The sequence below is a fragment of the Mustelus asterias genome, chromosome 12 (assembly GCF_964213995.1).
Source record: "Mustelus asterias chromosome 12, sMusAst1.hap1.1, whole genome shotgun sequence".
Classification (NCBI taxonomy): Eukaryota; Metazoa; Chordata; class Chondrichthyes; order Carcharhiniformes; family Triakidae; genus Mustelus; species Mustelus asterias.
Window position 1 is genome coordinate 51346154 of NC_135812.1, and position 17512 is coordinate 51363665.

Genomic DNA, 17512 nt, shown 5'->3' on the forward strand with positions numbered 1-17512 from the left:
GAAGAGAATGTGCAAACTCCACACAGACAGTGACCCAAGCCGGGAATCGAACCCAGGTCCCTGGAGCTGTGAAGCAGCAGTGTTAACCACTGTGCTACCGTGCCGGTTGTTAAGAAGGCGTACAGTGTGTTAGCTTTTATTGGTAGAGGGATTGAGTTTCGGAGCCATGATGTCATGTTGCAGCTGTACAAAACTCTGGTCCGGCCGCATTTGGAGTATTGCGTACAGTTCTGGTCGCCGCATTATAGGAAGGATGTGGAAGCATTGGAAAGGGTGCAGTGGAGATTTACCAGGATGTTGCCTGGTATGGTGGGAATGTCTTATGAGGAAAGGCTGAGTGACTTGAGGCTGTTTTCGTTAGAGAGAAGAAGGTTAAGAGGTGACTTAATCATAGAATCATAGAAACCCTACAGTGCAGAAGGAGGCCATTCGGCCCATCGAGTCTGCACCGACCACAATCCCACCCAGGCCCTACCCCTACATATTTTACCCGCTAATCCCTCTAACCTATGCATCTCAGGACTCTAAGGGGCAATTTTTTTTTTCACCTGGCCAATCAACCTAACCCGCACATCTTTGGACTGTGGGAGGAAACCGGAGCACCCGGAGGAAACCCACGCAGACACGAGGAGAATGTGCAAACTCCACACAGACAGTGACCCAAGCCGGGAATCGAACCCAGGTCCCTGGAGCTGTGAAGCAGCAGTGCTAACCACTGTGCTACCGCGCCGCCCTAATCTAAGATTAATAGAGGCATACAAGATGATCAGAGGATTAGATAGGGTGGACAGTGAGAGCCTTTTTCCTCGGATGGTGATGGCTAGCATGAGGGGACATAGCTTTAAATTGAGGGGTGATAGATATAGGACAGATGTCAGAGGTAGGTTCTTTACTCAGAGAGTAGTAAGGGCGTGGAATAAGACCATAAGACCATAAGACATAGGAGCGGAAGTAAGGCCATTCGGCCCATCGAGTCCACTCCACCATTCAATCATGGTTGATTTCAACTCCATTTACCCGCTCTCTCCCCATAGCCCTTAATTCCTCGAGAAATCAAGAATTTATCAATTTCTGTCTTGAAGACGCTCAACGTCTCGGCCTCCACAGCCCTCTGTGGCAATGAATTCCACAGACCCACCACTCTCTGGCTGAAGAAATTTCTCCTCATCTCTGTTCTAAAGTGACTCCCTTTTATTCTAAGGCTGTGCCCCCGCGTCCTAGTCTCCCCTGTTAATGGAAACAACTTCCCTACGTCCATCCTATCTAAGCCGTTCATTATCTTGTAAGTTTCTATCAGATCTCCCCTCAACCTCCTAAACTCCAATGAATATAATCCCACGATCCTCAGACGTTCATCGTATGTCAGGCCTACCATTCCTGGGATCATCCGTGTGAATCTCCGCTGGACCCGCTCCAGTGCCAGTATGTCCTTCCTGAGGTGTGGGGCCCAAAATTGCTCACAGTACTCCAAATGGGGCCTAACCAGTGCTTTATAAAGCCTCAGAAGTACATCCCTGCTTTTGTATTCCAAGCCTCTTGAGATAAATGACAACATTACATTTGCTTTCTTAATTACGGACTCAACCTGCAAGTTTACCTTTAGAGAATCCTGGACTAGGACTCCCAAGTCCCTTTGCACTTTAGCATTATGAATTTTGTCACCGTTTAGAAAATAGTCCATGCCTCTATTCTTTTTTCCAAAGTGTACAACCTCGCACTTGCCCACGTTGAATTTCATCAGCCACTTCTTGGACCACTCTCCTAAACTGTCTAAATCTTTCTGCAGCCTCCCCACCTCCTCAATACTACCTGCCCCTCCACCTATCTTTGTATCATCGGCAAACTTGGCCAGAATGCTCCCAGTCCCGTCATCTAGATCGTTAATATATAAAGAGAACAGCTGTGGCCCCAACACTGAACCCTGCGGGACACCACTTGTCACCGGTTGCCATTCTGAGAAAGAACCTTTTATCCCAACTCTCTGCCTTCTGTCTGACAGCCAATCGTCAATCCATGTTAGTACCTTGCCTCGAATACCATGGGCCCTTATTTTACTCAGCAGTCTCCCGTGAGGCACCTTGTCAAATGCCCTGCCTGCAACAGTAGTGGGCTCATCAACATTAAGGGCATTTAAAGGGTCATTGGATAAACATATGGATGATATTGGGATAGTGTAGGTTAGATGGGCTTTAGATTGGTTTCACAGGTCGGCGCAACATTGAGGGCCGATGGGCCTGTACTGCGCTGTAATGTTCTATGTTCTATAAACACTTACATGACTAAAATAAGTCTCCAGCTTTCCAGGCAAACTGACTCTTGTAACAAAACTCTGCCCCTTAAAGTAGCACCATCTCAAACATAAAGTATAAGAAAATAGAACAGTATCATCACACTGTATTAAGTACAAACAACATCTCACAGTTTGCAGTGCGGTGTTATATAAGAAAGATCACTGAGGCTCATAGAGGAACAGTGTCACCTCATAGAGTCAGATGTTTACATCATGGAACCAGGTCCTTCGGCCCAACTTTTCCATGCTGCCCTTTTTTTTAACCACTGAGCTAGTCCCAATTGCCTGCAGTTGGCCCATAACCCTCTATACCCATCTTACCCATGTAACTGTCTAAATACTTTTCAAAACACAAAATTGTACCCACCTCTACTGCTGCCTCTGGCAGCTTGTTCCAGACACTCACCATCCTCTATGTGAAATAATTGCCCCTCTGGACCCGTTTGTATCTCTCCCCTCTCACCTTAAACGTGTGCCCTCTATTTTTAGACTCCCCTATCTTTCTCACTCCTTCCCCTGTATCATTCTATCTTCCATAGAGCAGATCGAGAGCATCTGACACTGTACTTGGATTCCTGGCATCATACCATTGACTAAGTTCATATAATTTCATCTGGACCAAAAGACATCCATTCAAGGTGCAGTTGGAGCGTTGCCACCGGCAGTTCTATATGTAGGAAATAGCTGTTATCCTGAGCAGTCTGACTCATCCATATTGTGGCAGTCCTCTGTTCCACCTGCATTTCAATCAGCAAGTCAAATACTGGCTGTTGGACAACAGAAAACATGACTTGTGCCCCTGATCTTTGCAGAGCCAGCCTACAGTGAAAGGCCTGCTAGCACAAGGACCTTTACAGAGCATGCTACTGGCATTGAGCTGACTGGATCAGCCTAGAGAAATCCTCCAGTAATCAGCTGAGCAGGAATGAGGATTGGGAGAAGTTTGTACTTGCTGCACAAGCCCCACTGCCATTTATCTCCTGGTGCACCAGCAGCTCAGCAGCATGATAAAATCATCAAGGAGGCATAATCACAACCGCAACTACACAGCACTACAAAATGTACAAGTTTATAAATGAACTCATTATGTAATGCAAATAGGAAAATAGGAAAACTGACTTGAGTATTCTCTTTGTGTCTTCCATTGTTTTTGTATCTTGACACACACACAAACACACACACGGGAATAGTGGGAAAGAATTCCTGAGCTAATTCAGTCCATTGAACTGCATAATAAAGGCTTCTTCCAACAATTCCTGGCATTGGATCCTTTATTATTCATTCATGTGGGCGTCATTGGTTGGGCTAGTGTTTATTGCCCATCCCTAATTGCCCTTGAACCTGAGTGACCATTTCAGAGGGCAGTTGAGAGTCAACCACACTGCTGTGGATCTGGAGTCACACGTAGGCCAGACCAGGAAAGGATGGCAGAGTTCCTTCCCTAAAGCACATTAATGAACTAGAAAGGTTTTTAGAAACGTAGAAAAACTACAGCACAGAACAGGCCCTTCGGCCCCACAAGTTGTGCTGAACATATCCCTACCTTTTAGGCCTACCTATAACCCTACATCCTATTAAGTCCCATGTGCTCATCCAGGAGTCTCTTAAAAGACCCGATTGAGTTTGCCTCCACCACCACTGACGGCAGCCAATTCCACTTGCCCACCACCCTCTGTGTGAAAAACTTCCCCCTAACATTTCCCCTGCACCTACCCCCCAGCACCTTAAACCTGTGTCCTCTCGTAGCAGCCATTTCCACCCTGGGAAAAAGCCTCTGAGAGTCCACCCGATCTATGTTTCTCAACATCTTATATACCTCTATTAGGTCTCCTCTCATCCTACGTCTCTCCAAGGAGAAAAGACCGAGCTCCCTCAGCCTATCCTCATAAGGCATGCCACTCAATCCAGGCAACATCCTTGTAAATCTCCTCTGCACCCTTTCAATCTTTTCCACATCCTTCCTGTAATGAGGCGACCAGAACTGAGCACAGTACTCCAAGTGGGGTCTGACGAGGGTCTTATATAGCTGCATCATTATCCCCGGACTCCTAAACTCAATCCCTCGATTGATAAAGGCCAGCACACCATACGCCTTCTTAACCACCTCCTCCACCTGCGGGGTCAATTTTAGAGTCCTATGGACCCGGACCCCAAGGTCCTTCTGATCCTCTATCGTACTAAGAGTCTTTCCCTTTATATTGTTCTCCTTCATCCCATTCGACCTGCCAAAATGGACCACGATGCATTTATCTGCGCATTTATGACAATTGACAATGGTTTCATCATTAGACTTTTAATTCCAGATTTTTATTGCATTTAAGTTTCATCTGTTATGGTGAGATTTGAACCTGGATCCCCAGAGCATTACCCTGAGTCTTTGGATTACAAGTCCAGTGACATTACCCCTCAAACCTGCACACTGAGCTCATGGTCTTGTGACAGTGCGTTACCTCTGCGCCACAGGACCTCCCTATGTCTTCCATTGTGCCCGGACCACTCCCCCATTCTGATGAACTGTTACCCCAGTGGCTGCAGCATGGCTGGTGGAACACTGATGATCTTCAATTGAGACTGCAGATGGCCTGGGAGAGTGACCTCGAGAGCTCTGGGCCTGGGAGAGTGACCTTAAGCAGCTCTGTGCCTGGGAGAGTAACCTGGAGAGCTCTGGGCCTGGGAGAGTGACATGGAGAGCTCTGGGCCTGGGAGAATGACCTGGAGAGCTCTGGGCTTGGGAGAGCGACCTGGTGCAGCTTGGCCTGGGAGAGCGATTTGGAGCAGCTCTGGGCCTGGGAGACAAACCTGGATCTGCTCTGGGCCTGGGAGAGTGACCTAGAGAGCTCTGGGCCTGGGAGAGTGACCTAGAGAGCTCTGGGCCTGGGAGAGTGACCTAGAGAGCTCTGGGCCTGGGTGAGTGACCTAGAGCAGCTCGGCTTGGGAGAGTGACCTGGAGCAGCTCTGGGCCTGGGAGAGTGACCTGGAGAGCTCTGAGTCTGGGAGAGTGACCAGGAGCAGCTCCGAGCCTGGGAGAGCACCTAGAGCAGCTTGGCCTGGGCCTGGCAGAGCGACCTTAAAGTTTATTTATTAGAGTCACAAGCAGGCTTACATTCACACTGCAATGAAGTTACTGTGAAAATCCCCAATGTCGCCACACTCCAATCTGGGAGTGCCTGTTTGGGTACACTGAGGGAAAATTTATCATGGCTAATGCACCTAACCAGCACATCTTTCGGACTGTGGGAGGAAACCAGCGCACCTGGAGGAAACCCATGCAGACACGGGGAGAAGGTGCAAACTCCCCACAGACAGTTACCCAAACTGGAATTGAACCTGAGTCCCTGGCGCTGTGAGACAGCAGTGCTAACCACTGTGCTGCCCTGAGCAGCTCTGGGCCTGGGGAGCCTGGCGTCACACTGCACCATCCCAGCCTGGGCTGTAGCAGACTCGGCTGGCTGACAGGTAGAGGGAGGAGCATAAATGTTGTCATTCTGAGGAAGGACTGCAGGTTTATCCTCCATAGTCCACTGCCACTCCTCCGGGTAGAAATCCTTCTAATTTAGGGGCTTAAAGCCCCTTTCAACATTGGAACTCAAAGCCTCGGCCTAAGCAGCACTCAGATTTATGATGGAAGCTGATTGTGGTGTATTACAGTCCATGTTTCTGTGGTAACCTACATTTTTCCATGCATGTTGTAATCTGGAGCTAAGGATAGTGATGGGAGAAGCTTCACTTTGTTTCTGCAACATGTTGACCACTCTAGGCCCTGTCAGTGGCTTGTGTTTAAAGGATTTTAACTGCCCATGAACCACAGCAGTTCAAGAAGGTGGCTCACCATCACCTCAAGGGCAACTAGAGATGGGCAATAAATGCTGGCCCAGCCAGGAACGCCCACATCCCCATGAAAGAACAAATAAATATGTAACACCCAACCTGTTTGGCCATGTTATGATTGCACCATCATGCCCTGGGGTGGGACTCAACCCTGGAGCTTCTGGTTCAGAAGCAGGGACAATACTCACTGCACAAAAAGTCATCCTTCGAAATTCGAAAAGGTATGCTTGCCTTTATAGGACAGGGTCTGATGATGCAGCTGTATAGAACGCTGGTTAGGCCACATTTGGAGTACTGCGTCCAGTTCTGGTCGCCGCACTACCAGAAGGACGTGGAGGCGTTAGAGAGAGTGCAGAGAAGGTTTACCAGGATGTTGCCTGGTATGGAGGGTCTTAGCCATGAGGAGAGATTGGGTAAACTGGGGTTGTTCTCCCTGGAAAGACGGAGAATGAGGGGAGATCTAATAGAGGTGTACAAGATTATGAAGGGGATAGATGGGGTGAACGGTGGGAAGCTTTTTCCCAGGTCAGAAGTGACGTTCACGAGGGATCACGGGCTCAAGGTGAGAGGGGCGAAGTATAACTCAGATATTAGAGGAATGTTTTTTACACAGAGGGTGGTGGGGGCCTGGAATGGGCTGCCAAGTAGGGTGGTGGAGGCAGGCACGCTGACATCGTTTAAGACTGACCTGGATAGTCACATGAGCAGCCTGGGAATGGAGGGATACAAACGATTGGTCTAGTTGGACCAAGGAGCGGCACAGGCTTGGAGGGCCGAAGGGCCTGTTTCCTGTGCTGTACTGTTCTCACCTTTGTGCTGCAGCAGAATACTCCTGTATGAAATTGCTGAGTGACAGGAAACATGGATATTTTTAATGTTGAGGAATATTTATAATAGAGTTCCCCAGGAGCTGGGATTGGAACCCTTGCTTTTCCTGATATATATTGATATAAATTCTGGTGTACAGGAAACAATTTCAAGTTTTATGAAGATATGAACAAGGAATAGTAGGCCATTCAGCCCCTCGAGCCTGCTCCGCTATTCAATAAAATCATGACTGATCTGATTTTAACCTCAAATCTGTACTCCACCTACTCCAATAACAAATCACCCCCCCTCACCAAGAATCTATCTCGCTCTGCCTTAAAAGCATTCAAAGATTCTGCTCCCACTGCCTTTTTAATAAGAGGATTCTAAAGATTTACTCTGAGAGGAAACCTCTTGCCTCATCTCCACATCTCCATTTTTAAACAGTGACCCTGAGTTCTAGATTCTCCCACAAGAGGAAACATCCTCTCCACATCCATCCTGTCAATACCCCTCAGGATCTTGTATGTTTCAATCAAATCACCTCTTACTCTTATAAACATCATTGGATACAAATCCAGCCTGTCTATCCTTTCCTCATAAGATAACCTACCCATTGCTGGTATTAGTCTAGTAAACCTTCTCTGAACTGCTTCTAACAAATTTACATAGAATCATAGAATCCTACAGTGCAGAAAGAGGCCATTCGGCCCATCGAGTCTGCACCAACCATAATCCCACCCAGGCCCTATCCACATATCCCGACATATTTACCCACTAACCCCTCTAACCTATGCATCCCGGGACACTAAGGGGCAATTTAGAATGGCCAATCAACCTAGCCCGCACATCTTTGCCCTGTGGGAGGAAACCGGAGCACCCGGAGGAAACCCACGCAGACACAGGGAGAATGTGCAAACTCCACACAGACAGCGACCCGAGCCAGGATTCGAACCCAGGTCACTGGAGCTGTGAGGCAGCAGTGCTAACCACTATGCTACCATGCCGCCCCTATGCTACCGTGCCGCCCCTTTCCTTAAATAAGGAGACCAATACTGTGCACAATACTCCAGATGTGCCCTGTACAACTGAACCTCTCTACCTTTGTATTCAATTCCCCTCAATAAATGATAATATTCTATTAGCTTTCCTAATTATTTGCTGCACCTGCACACTAACCCCTTGTGATTCATGCACGAGGACACCCAGATCCTCTGCATCTCAGAGCTCTGCAATCTCTCACCATTTAGATAATATGCTTTTTATTCTTCTTGTCGAAATGGACAATTTCACATTTTCTCACCTTTTCAAAATTATACTCCATGCAGTTGATCCAAAACTTTAAAATATTGTAAACTGTGAGGAGGACAGTGTGGCAGTGTGGAGCTCCAAAAGGAGACAAGCTGGTGGCATGAGTGGATGGGTGCACTTTGATAGAAAGAATATGGAGAGACAGTATAAGGTAAAGAATATTAGTCTAAAAGGGGTGCAGGAACAGAGGGACGTTGGTATGTAAATATGTATAAGATGTATGTGCCTATGTCATTAAAGTTGGCAGGACAGTTTGAGAGCAGTTAGTAACACATACACGATCTTAGGCTTTATTAATAGGGGCATAGAGTACAGGAGCAGGGAGTTATTCTGAGCTTTTATATGACAATGGTTAGACCACAGCTTTAGTACAGTGAATAGCTTAGGGTGCTGCATTTTGGAAGAATCTGAAGGCATTAGAGAGAGTAGTGAAGAGATTTATGAAAACAATCCCAGGTTCTGAAAGTAGATCGGAGACATTGGTACTGTTTCCCTTGGAGAAGAGAAGGCTGAGAGGAGATTGGATTGATGTATTCAAAACCATGAGGGGTCTGGACAGGGTAGAGAGGCAGAAACTATTCCTGTTGGCACAAGGGTTGAGGCCCAGAGGCCACAGACTGAAGGTCATTGATAAAAGAAGCAAAAACAATATGAGAAAAAAACTTCATACAGTGAATGGTTTGGAATGCACTGTCTGAGAGAGTGGTGAAGGCAACTTCAATCGAGAAATACAAGATTCTTTGAAAATAAATGATCTATTACAACTTGTCCCAAAGCTACCAGGAGCAGGAATCAGTTTTCCCCTTGTGAATGATTTGGTTGTCAGACAGGGGTTAGCCAACAAAAGAAGGGAAGCCAAGCAGAAACCTGCAGAAGGACAGAAATCTGGAGAAGGTCAGGAGGTCCAAAAGGATGGGGCAGACCAAGCTGCTTGAGGATAACAAGGCCAAAGCCAGGCCAGTAAATGGGCTCCAGAAAATGTCCATACAAGTTGAAATAGATTCTCCAAATTTCCCCAACTTGAATAGAATCCCTCAAAAAGAGAAAGAAATGAAGCCTTCGACAAGGTCCCACATGGAGACTTGTAAAGAAGGTAAATTCACAATTTGATAAAGTGGATGCTCGTATGCTTTGATAAAGTATGAACACCGCTCGACAATCACCAGGCAAGACTGTTCTCTTCCTGTTGGGGAGCACTTCAGCAGTCATGGGCATTCGGCCTCTGATATTCGGGTAAGCGTTCTCCAAGGCGGCCTTCACGACACACGACAGCGCAGAGTCGCTGAGCAGAAACTGATAGCCATGTTCTGCACACACGAGGACGGCCTCAACCGGGATATTGGGTTCATGTCACACTATCTGTAACCCCCACAGCTTGCCTGGACCTGCAAAGTTTCACTGGCTGTCTTGTCTGTAGACAATACACATCTTTTTAGCCTGTCTTGATGCTCTCTCCACTCACCTTCTTTGTATCTTAAAGACTTGGTTAGCTGTAATTATTGGTATTCCAACCATTATTCATGTAAATTGAGTTTGTGTCTTTATATGCCCTGTTTGTGAACAGAATTCCCACTCACCTGAAGAAGGGGCTTGGAGCTCCGAAAGCTTGTGTGGCTTTTGCTACCAAATAAACCTGTTGGACTTTAACCTGGTGTTGTTAAACTTCTTACTCAGTTGTAGGAGACGGAGGGTGATAATAGAAGGCTGCTTTAGTGACTGGAAACAAGTGTCCACTTGTGGGACACTGCCTTTATCAATTGAGGCATAGATTACAAAAGCAGGGAAGGTGGATTTCCGGGAGACATCTTCCTTCTTCGTGAGAAGGCAAGTGTCCAGGTGAGGGCAGCAGAGCGGCAAAGGTGATTAGCGGTTGCAGGTAACATTTGCATAGGCGCAGTCATTGCGACCAGAAGGTGGATTTCCAGGCGATGCCTTCCTTCTTTGTGTGAGGGCAAGTGTCCAGGTGAGGGCAGAAGAGTGGTGAAGATGATTGGCAGTTGCAGGTAATATTTGCATAAGTGCAGTCACTGTGACCAGAAGGCGGATTTCTGGGAAACACCTTTGTTCTTCGTGTGAAGGCAAGTGTCCAGGTGAGGGCAGCAGAGCGGCAAAGGCGATTGGTAGTTGTAGGTAACATTTGCAAAGGTGCTGTCACTGTGACCAGAAGGTGGATTTCTGGGAGACAGCTTCCTTCTTCATGTGAAGGTAAGTGTCCAGGTGAGGGCAGCAGAGTGGCAAAGGTGATTGGCAGTTGCAGGTAACACTTGCATAGGTGCAGTTACTGCGGCCAGAAGGTGGTATATAGAGGAGCTCTTGTGAAGGGACATTTAACTCCTGTATTCAATGTTACAGAACAAAGGGATCTAGGGGTACATGTTCATAGCTCCTTGAAAGTGGAGTCACAGATGGACAGAGTGGCGAAGAAGGCATTCGGCACACTTGGTTTCATTGGTCAGAACATTGAATACAGGAGTTGTTGAAGTTGTACAAGACATTGGTAAGGCCACACTTAGAATACTGTATACAGTTCTGGTCACATTGTAGAAAGGATATTATTAAACTAGAAAGAGTGCAGAAAAAATTTACTAGGATGCCACCGGGACTTGATGGTTTGAGTTATAAGGAGAGGCTGAATAGACTGGGACTTTTTTTTCTGGAGCATAAAAGGCTGAGGGGTGATCTTATAGAGGTCTATAAAATAATGAGGGACACAGATCAGCGAGATCGGCAATATCTTTTCCCAAAGGTAGAGGAGTCTAAAACTAGAGGGCATAGGTTTAAGATGAGAGGGGAGAGATAGAAAAGTGTCTAGTGGGGCAATTTTTTCACAGAGGGTGGTGAGTGTCTGGAACAAGCTGCCCGAAGTAGCAGTAGGGGTGGGAACAATTTTGCCTTTTAAAAAGCATTTAGACAGTTACATGGGTAAGATGGGTATAGAGGGATATGGGCCAAATGCAGGCAATTGGGATTAGCTTAGGGGTTTAAAAAAAAGGGCTGCATGGACAAGTTGGGCCGAAGCCCTGTTTCCATGCTGTAAACCTCTATGACTCCATTAAGCATGGAAAGGAAAGGGTTAAGTACGGTTTAAAGAATCTTTCTTTCTGTCTTTAACTCGAGGCACAGAAAGTCCCCAGACCTAGCTGACTTCCAAAGGAGGGAGCACATATCCTTGCTGGCCACCTTAACCTGGTGTGCTAATTATACTGGATTCAACTCATGAACTTACTCAATATTGGATGTTGTTTTGAAATGGGTATCTTAGAGTTCAGGTAACATAGGTAGCTGGGGATCATGGGTTAATTTCATATAAAATTATGTGTGTGTAATCCTCAGTATACTGAGGTGCTGTAGAGTATCACAGTCCTTGTCGTGTGTTTTTCTTCTAAGTTAATAAATATTATTTATTAATTGTTCAAACAACAATTGGGCTGGTCCTCACTGGGTTGTACATCGCTTCTCACATCTTACAAAAACACACACACCAAGAACCAATATTTCCAAGTTACCTTTCTGGGTCTTGGGACCCACTCGTATGCAATATTAGTGAGGATCATAACAGTCACCCTGCCAATCTGCATGTCATCCTCAAACTTACTTATCATCCCCTCCCCGCCCCCCCTACCCAACTTCTCATCTTTATTGCCTTTATATATATCAAACAATAAGGTGCCTAGCACTGAGTCCTGTGGTATACAACTGTGCACCAGGAACACAAACTTCTTTCTACCATCACCCTCTGTCTCCAACCACTTAGTCAATTTTGAATCCACTTGATCACATTACATTGTCAGTCTCAAAGTCTTACCAAAGGCTTTGCTGAAATCCATATAAACTACATCAACTGCACTACTCTCATCTACACATCCGGTTACCTCGTCGAAACATTCAATCAAATTCATTAGGCATGACCTCCCTCTGACAAAGCTATCTTTGATCAAACCTTGCCTCTCCAAGTGGAGATTAATTCTCTCCTTCAGAATTATCTCAAATAGTTTTCCTACCACTGACATGAGACTCACCGGTCTGTAATTTCCTGGTTCATCTCCAGCACTCTTCTTGAAAAGTGGAACCACATTCACCAGTCCTCTGGCACTTCCTCCACATCATGACTTCCCCCACGGCCAGCGAGGAATTAAACATTTGTGTCAGAGCTCCTGGCTTTTAGTAGGGGCAATCATTTCACATAGAATGCCTTTGGGAGAAGAACAACCAATAGCTTTCGCTTTGTACAGTCTGACTCGTGCTGAATCCGACACTGCTCAACTAGAAAAGGAAGTATTGAGTATAATTTTTTGCATAAGAGGGTTTTATCGTTATTTATTTGGTTATCATTTCACATTATTGACTGGTCATTAACCCTTTACTATTATTTTTGGGCCGTATAAAGACATATCATTGTTAGCTGATTTCAAAGATGGTGCCTGATCGTATTTGCACACTCTTATGATATAAAGTATCGCCAATCAGAGTGCCATGCTAATACTGATGCATTATCACACTTATCTTTACCTCATGAGCAGATGCCTCCAACTAGTTTTGCGACTATTCTTTATTTTTTGCTAATAGATCAATCGCCTGTGACAGCTTCTCAAGTTCAGAGACATACCAGAAATGATCCCGTGATAGGAAAGGTGATGGAAATGTATTGAAAGGAACAATAGCTGGAATGCATCGTCCACACCCTGAGTTGAAGTGTCAAGAAAGCTTGAGTTGACCATCCAAGCTGGGTGTCTATTGTGGGGAATCTGAGTGATCATTCCTCCTAGTCTGCGTGGAAGAGTTCTTGAACAGCTACATGAAGGACATCCTGGTATAGTCCGGATGAAGGAATTAGGACGTGGTTATTTTTGGTGGCCGGGTCTGGATGCTCAGATTGAAGAAAATGTGGGACAGTGTCAACCCTGTGCACGAATAAGAAATACACCACCATTGTCTCCTTTACACTCTTGAGAGTGGCCTCAAATGCTATGGCAGTGATTGCATGTCGCTTTTGCTGGTCTGTTTGAGGGTTACTTGTTCTTAGTCATAATTGATGTACGCTCAAAATGACCAGAAGTTACCATTAGATTTCCTACATCTCAGCAAAACAGAGAAAACTTGACAAAACGTTTGCAGAATTTGGTAAACCGGAACAGATTGTAAGTGATAATGGCTCACAATTTACCTCACAAGACTTTGAGGATTATGGAAACATAGAAACATAGAAAACTACAGCACAAAACAGGCCCTTCGGCCCCACAAGTTGTGCCTAACATATCCCTACCTTTTAGGCCTACCTATAACCCTCCATCCTATTATAGGGTCTTTTAAGAGACTCCTGGATGAGTACATGGTGCTTAATAGGATGGAGGGTTATAGGTAGGTCTAGAAGGTAGGGATGTGTTCGGCACAACTTGTGGGCCGAAGGGCCTGTTTGTGCTGTAGTTTTTCTATGTTTCTATTAAGTCCCATGTACTCATCCAGGAGTCTCTTAAAAGACCCTATTGAGTTTGCCTCCACCACCACTGACGGCAGCCGATTCCACTCGCCCACCACCCTGTGTGAAAAACTTTCCCCTAACACTTCCCCTGTACCTACCCCCCAGCACTTAAACCTGTGTCCTCTCGTAGCAGCCATTTCCACCCTGGGAAAAAGCCTCTGAGAGTCCACCCGATCTATGCCTCTCAACATCTTATATACCTCTATTAGGTCTCCTCTCACCCTACGTCTCTCCAAGGAGAAAAGACCGAGCTCCCTCAGCCTATCCTCATAAGGCATGCCACTCAATCCAGGCAACATCCTTGTAAATCTCCTCTGCACCCTTTCAATCTTCTCCACATCCTTCCTGTAATGAGGCGACCAGAACTGAGCACAGTACTCCAAGTGGGGTCTGACGAGGGTCTTATATAGCTGCATCATTATCCCCGGACTCCTAAACTCAATCCCTCGATTGATGAAGGCCAGCACACCATACGCCTTCTTAACCACCTCCTCCACCTGCGGGGCCAATTTTAGAGTCCTATGGACCCGGACCCCAAGGTCCTTCTGATCCTCTACCGTACTAAGAGTCTTTCCCTTTATATTGTTCTCCTTCATCCCATTCGACCTGCCAAAATGGACCACGACGCATTTATCTGGGTTGAAGTCCATCTGCCACTTCTCCGCCCAGTCTTGCATCCTATCTATGTTCCTCTGTAACTTCTGACATCCCTCCAGACTATCCACAACCCCACCAACCTTCGTGTCGTCGGCAAACTTACCAACCCATCCCTCCGCTTCCTCATCCAGGTCATTTATGAAAATGACAAACAGCAATGGTCCCAGAACAGATCCCTGGGGCACACCACTGGTGACCGACCTCCAATTAGAAAAAGACCCATCTATACACACTCTCTGCCTCCTTTGGGCAAGCCAGTTCTGGATCCACAGGGCAGCAGCCCCTTGGATCCCATGCCCTCTCACTTTTTCTAGAAGCCTTGCATGGGGGACCTTATCGAACGCCTTGCTAAAATCTATATAAACCACATCTACCGCTTTCCCCTCGTCAATGTGTTTAGTCACATTTTCGAAGAACTCCACCAGGCTCGTAAGGCACGATCTGCCTTTGACAAAGCCATGCTGAGTATTCTTGAGCATACTAAACCTCTCTAAATGCTCATAAATCTTGTCCCTCAGGATCTTCTCCATCAGCTTACCAACCACTGAGGTTAGACTCACCGGTCGGTAATTTCCTGGGCTATCCCTATTCCCCTTCTTGAAAATAGGAACCGCATCCGCAATCCTCCAATCCTCCGGCACCTCTCCCGTCTCCATCGACGACGCAAAGATCATCGCCAGAGGCTCTGCAATCTCGCCTCCCACAGTAACCTGGGGTACATCCCATCCGGACCCGGCGACTTATCTATTTTGATGCCATTCAAAGATTCCAGCACAACCTCTTTGTTAAAGTCCACATACTCAATCTTTTCAGTCCACCGCAAGCCCACAGTACATCCACCCATGTCCTTCTCCTCTGTGAAAACCGAGGCAAAATACTCATTAAGCACCTCTGCCATTTCTACTGGTTCAAAGTATTATCTATTATCTCAAAGTGAATTGTATTCAGCATATCATCATGAGGTGAGTTGCCTCACATCCTTTAAAAAGTAACTGGATGAGCACTTGGCATGTTATAACATTCAAGGCTATGGGCCAAGTGCTTGTAAATGGGATTAGATGGGAGGTAGGTATCTCTCACGTGTCAGTGCAGACTTGATGGACCGAAGGGCCTTGTCTGAACTGTGTGATTCTATTCTATGATTCTACATAAAATCTGCACCTTATCATCATTCAACCAATGGATTATATGAAAGATTTGTACAATCCTTGACACATTCTTTGAAAGTTTCAAGAGAGTAAGATTCATTATCACGTTCTGTAAATAGCTTTTTGGCATCTTGTAGAATCATTACTCGCATGGCTACCCAAAGCTCAGTAAGAAGTTTAACAACACCAGGTTAAAGTCCAACAGGTTTATTTGGTAGCAAAAGCCACACAAGCTTTCGAGGCTCTAAGCCCCTTCTTCAGGTGAGTGGGAATTCTGTTCACAAACAGAACTTATAAAGACACAGACTCAATTTACATGAATAATGGTTGGAATGCGAATACTTACAACTAATCCAGTCTTTAAGAAGCAAAACAATGGGAGTGGAGAGAGCATCAAGACAGGCTAAAAAGATGTGTATTGTCTCCAGACAAGACAGCCAGTGAAACTCTGCAGGTCCACGCAACTGTGGGGGTTACAGATAGTGTGACATGAACCCAATATCCCGGTTGAGGCCGTCCTTGTGTGTGCGGAACTTGGCTATCAGTTTCTGCTCAGCGACTCTGCGCTGTCGTGTGTCGCGAAGGCCGCCTTGGAGAACGCTTACCCGAATATCAGAGGCCGAATGCCCGTGACCGCTGAAGTGTTCCCCAACAGGAAGAGAACAGTCTTGCCTGGTGATTGTCGAGCGGTGTTCATTCATCCGTTGTCGCAGCGTCTGCATAGTTTCCCCAATGTACCATGCCTCGGGACATCCTTTCTTGCAGCGTATCAGGTAGACAACGTTGGCCGAGTTGCAAGAGTATGTACCGTGTACCTGGTGGATGGTGTTCTCACGTGAGATGATGGCATCTGTGTCGATGATCCGGCACGTCTTGCAGAGGTTGCTGTGGCAGGGTTGTGTGGTGTCTTGGTCACTGTTCTCCTGAAGGCTGGGTAGTTTGCTGCGGACAATGGTCTGTTTGAGGTTGTGCGGTTGTTTGAAGGCAAGAAGTGGGGGTGTGGGGATGGCCTTGGCGAGATGTTCGTCTTCATCAATGACATGTTGAAGGCTCCGGAGGAGATGCCGTAGCTTCTCCGCTCCGGGGAAGTACTGGACAACGAAGGGTACTCTGTCCACTGTGTCCCGTGTTTGTCTTCTGAGGAGGTCGGTGCGGTTTTTCGCTGTGGCGCATTGGAACTGTTGATCAATGAGTCTAGCGCCATATCCTGTTCTTATGAGGGCATCTTTCAGAGTCTGGAGGTGTCTGTTGCGATCCTCCTCATCCGAGCAGATCCTGTGTATTCGGAGGGCTTGTCCGTAGGGGACGGCTTCTTTAACGTGTTTAGGGTGGAAGCTGGAGAAGTGGAGCATCGTGAGGTTATCCGTGGGCTTGCGGTACAGTGAGGTGCTGAGGTGACCGTCCTTAATGGAGATGCGTGTGTCCAAGAATGCAACCGATTCCGGAGAGTAGTCTATGGTGAGTCTGATGGTGGGATGGAACTTGTTGATGTCATCATAGAGTTGTTTCAGTGATTGTTCACCATGAGTCCAAAGGAAGAAAATGTCATCGATGTATCTAGTGTATAGCATCGGTTGAAGGTCCCGTGCGGTGAAGAAGTCTTCTTCGAACCTGTGCATGAAGATGTTGGCATATTGAGGTGCGAATTTGGTCCCCATGGCTGTTCCGTGTGTCTGGATGAAGAACTGGTTGTTGAAGGTGAAGATATTGTGGTCCAGGATGAAGCGGATGAGATGTAAAATTGCATCTGGAAACTGGCAGTTGTTGGCGCTGAGCACTGAGGCCGTTGCAGCAATGCCATCATCGTGGGGGATGCTGGTGTAGAGTGCCGAGACATCCATTGTGACGAGGAGCGCTCCTGGTTCAACTGCTCCATGTGTGCCGAGTTTCTGTAGGAAGTCCGTCGTGTCGCGACAAAAGCTGGAGGTTCTTTGTACAATGGGTTTCAGGATGCCCTCGACATAGCCGGAGAGGTTCTCGCACAGGGTCCCA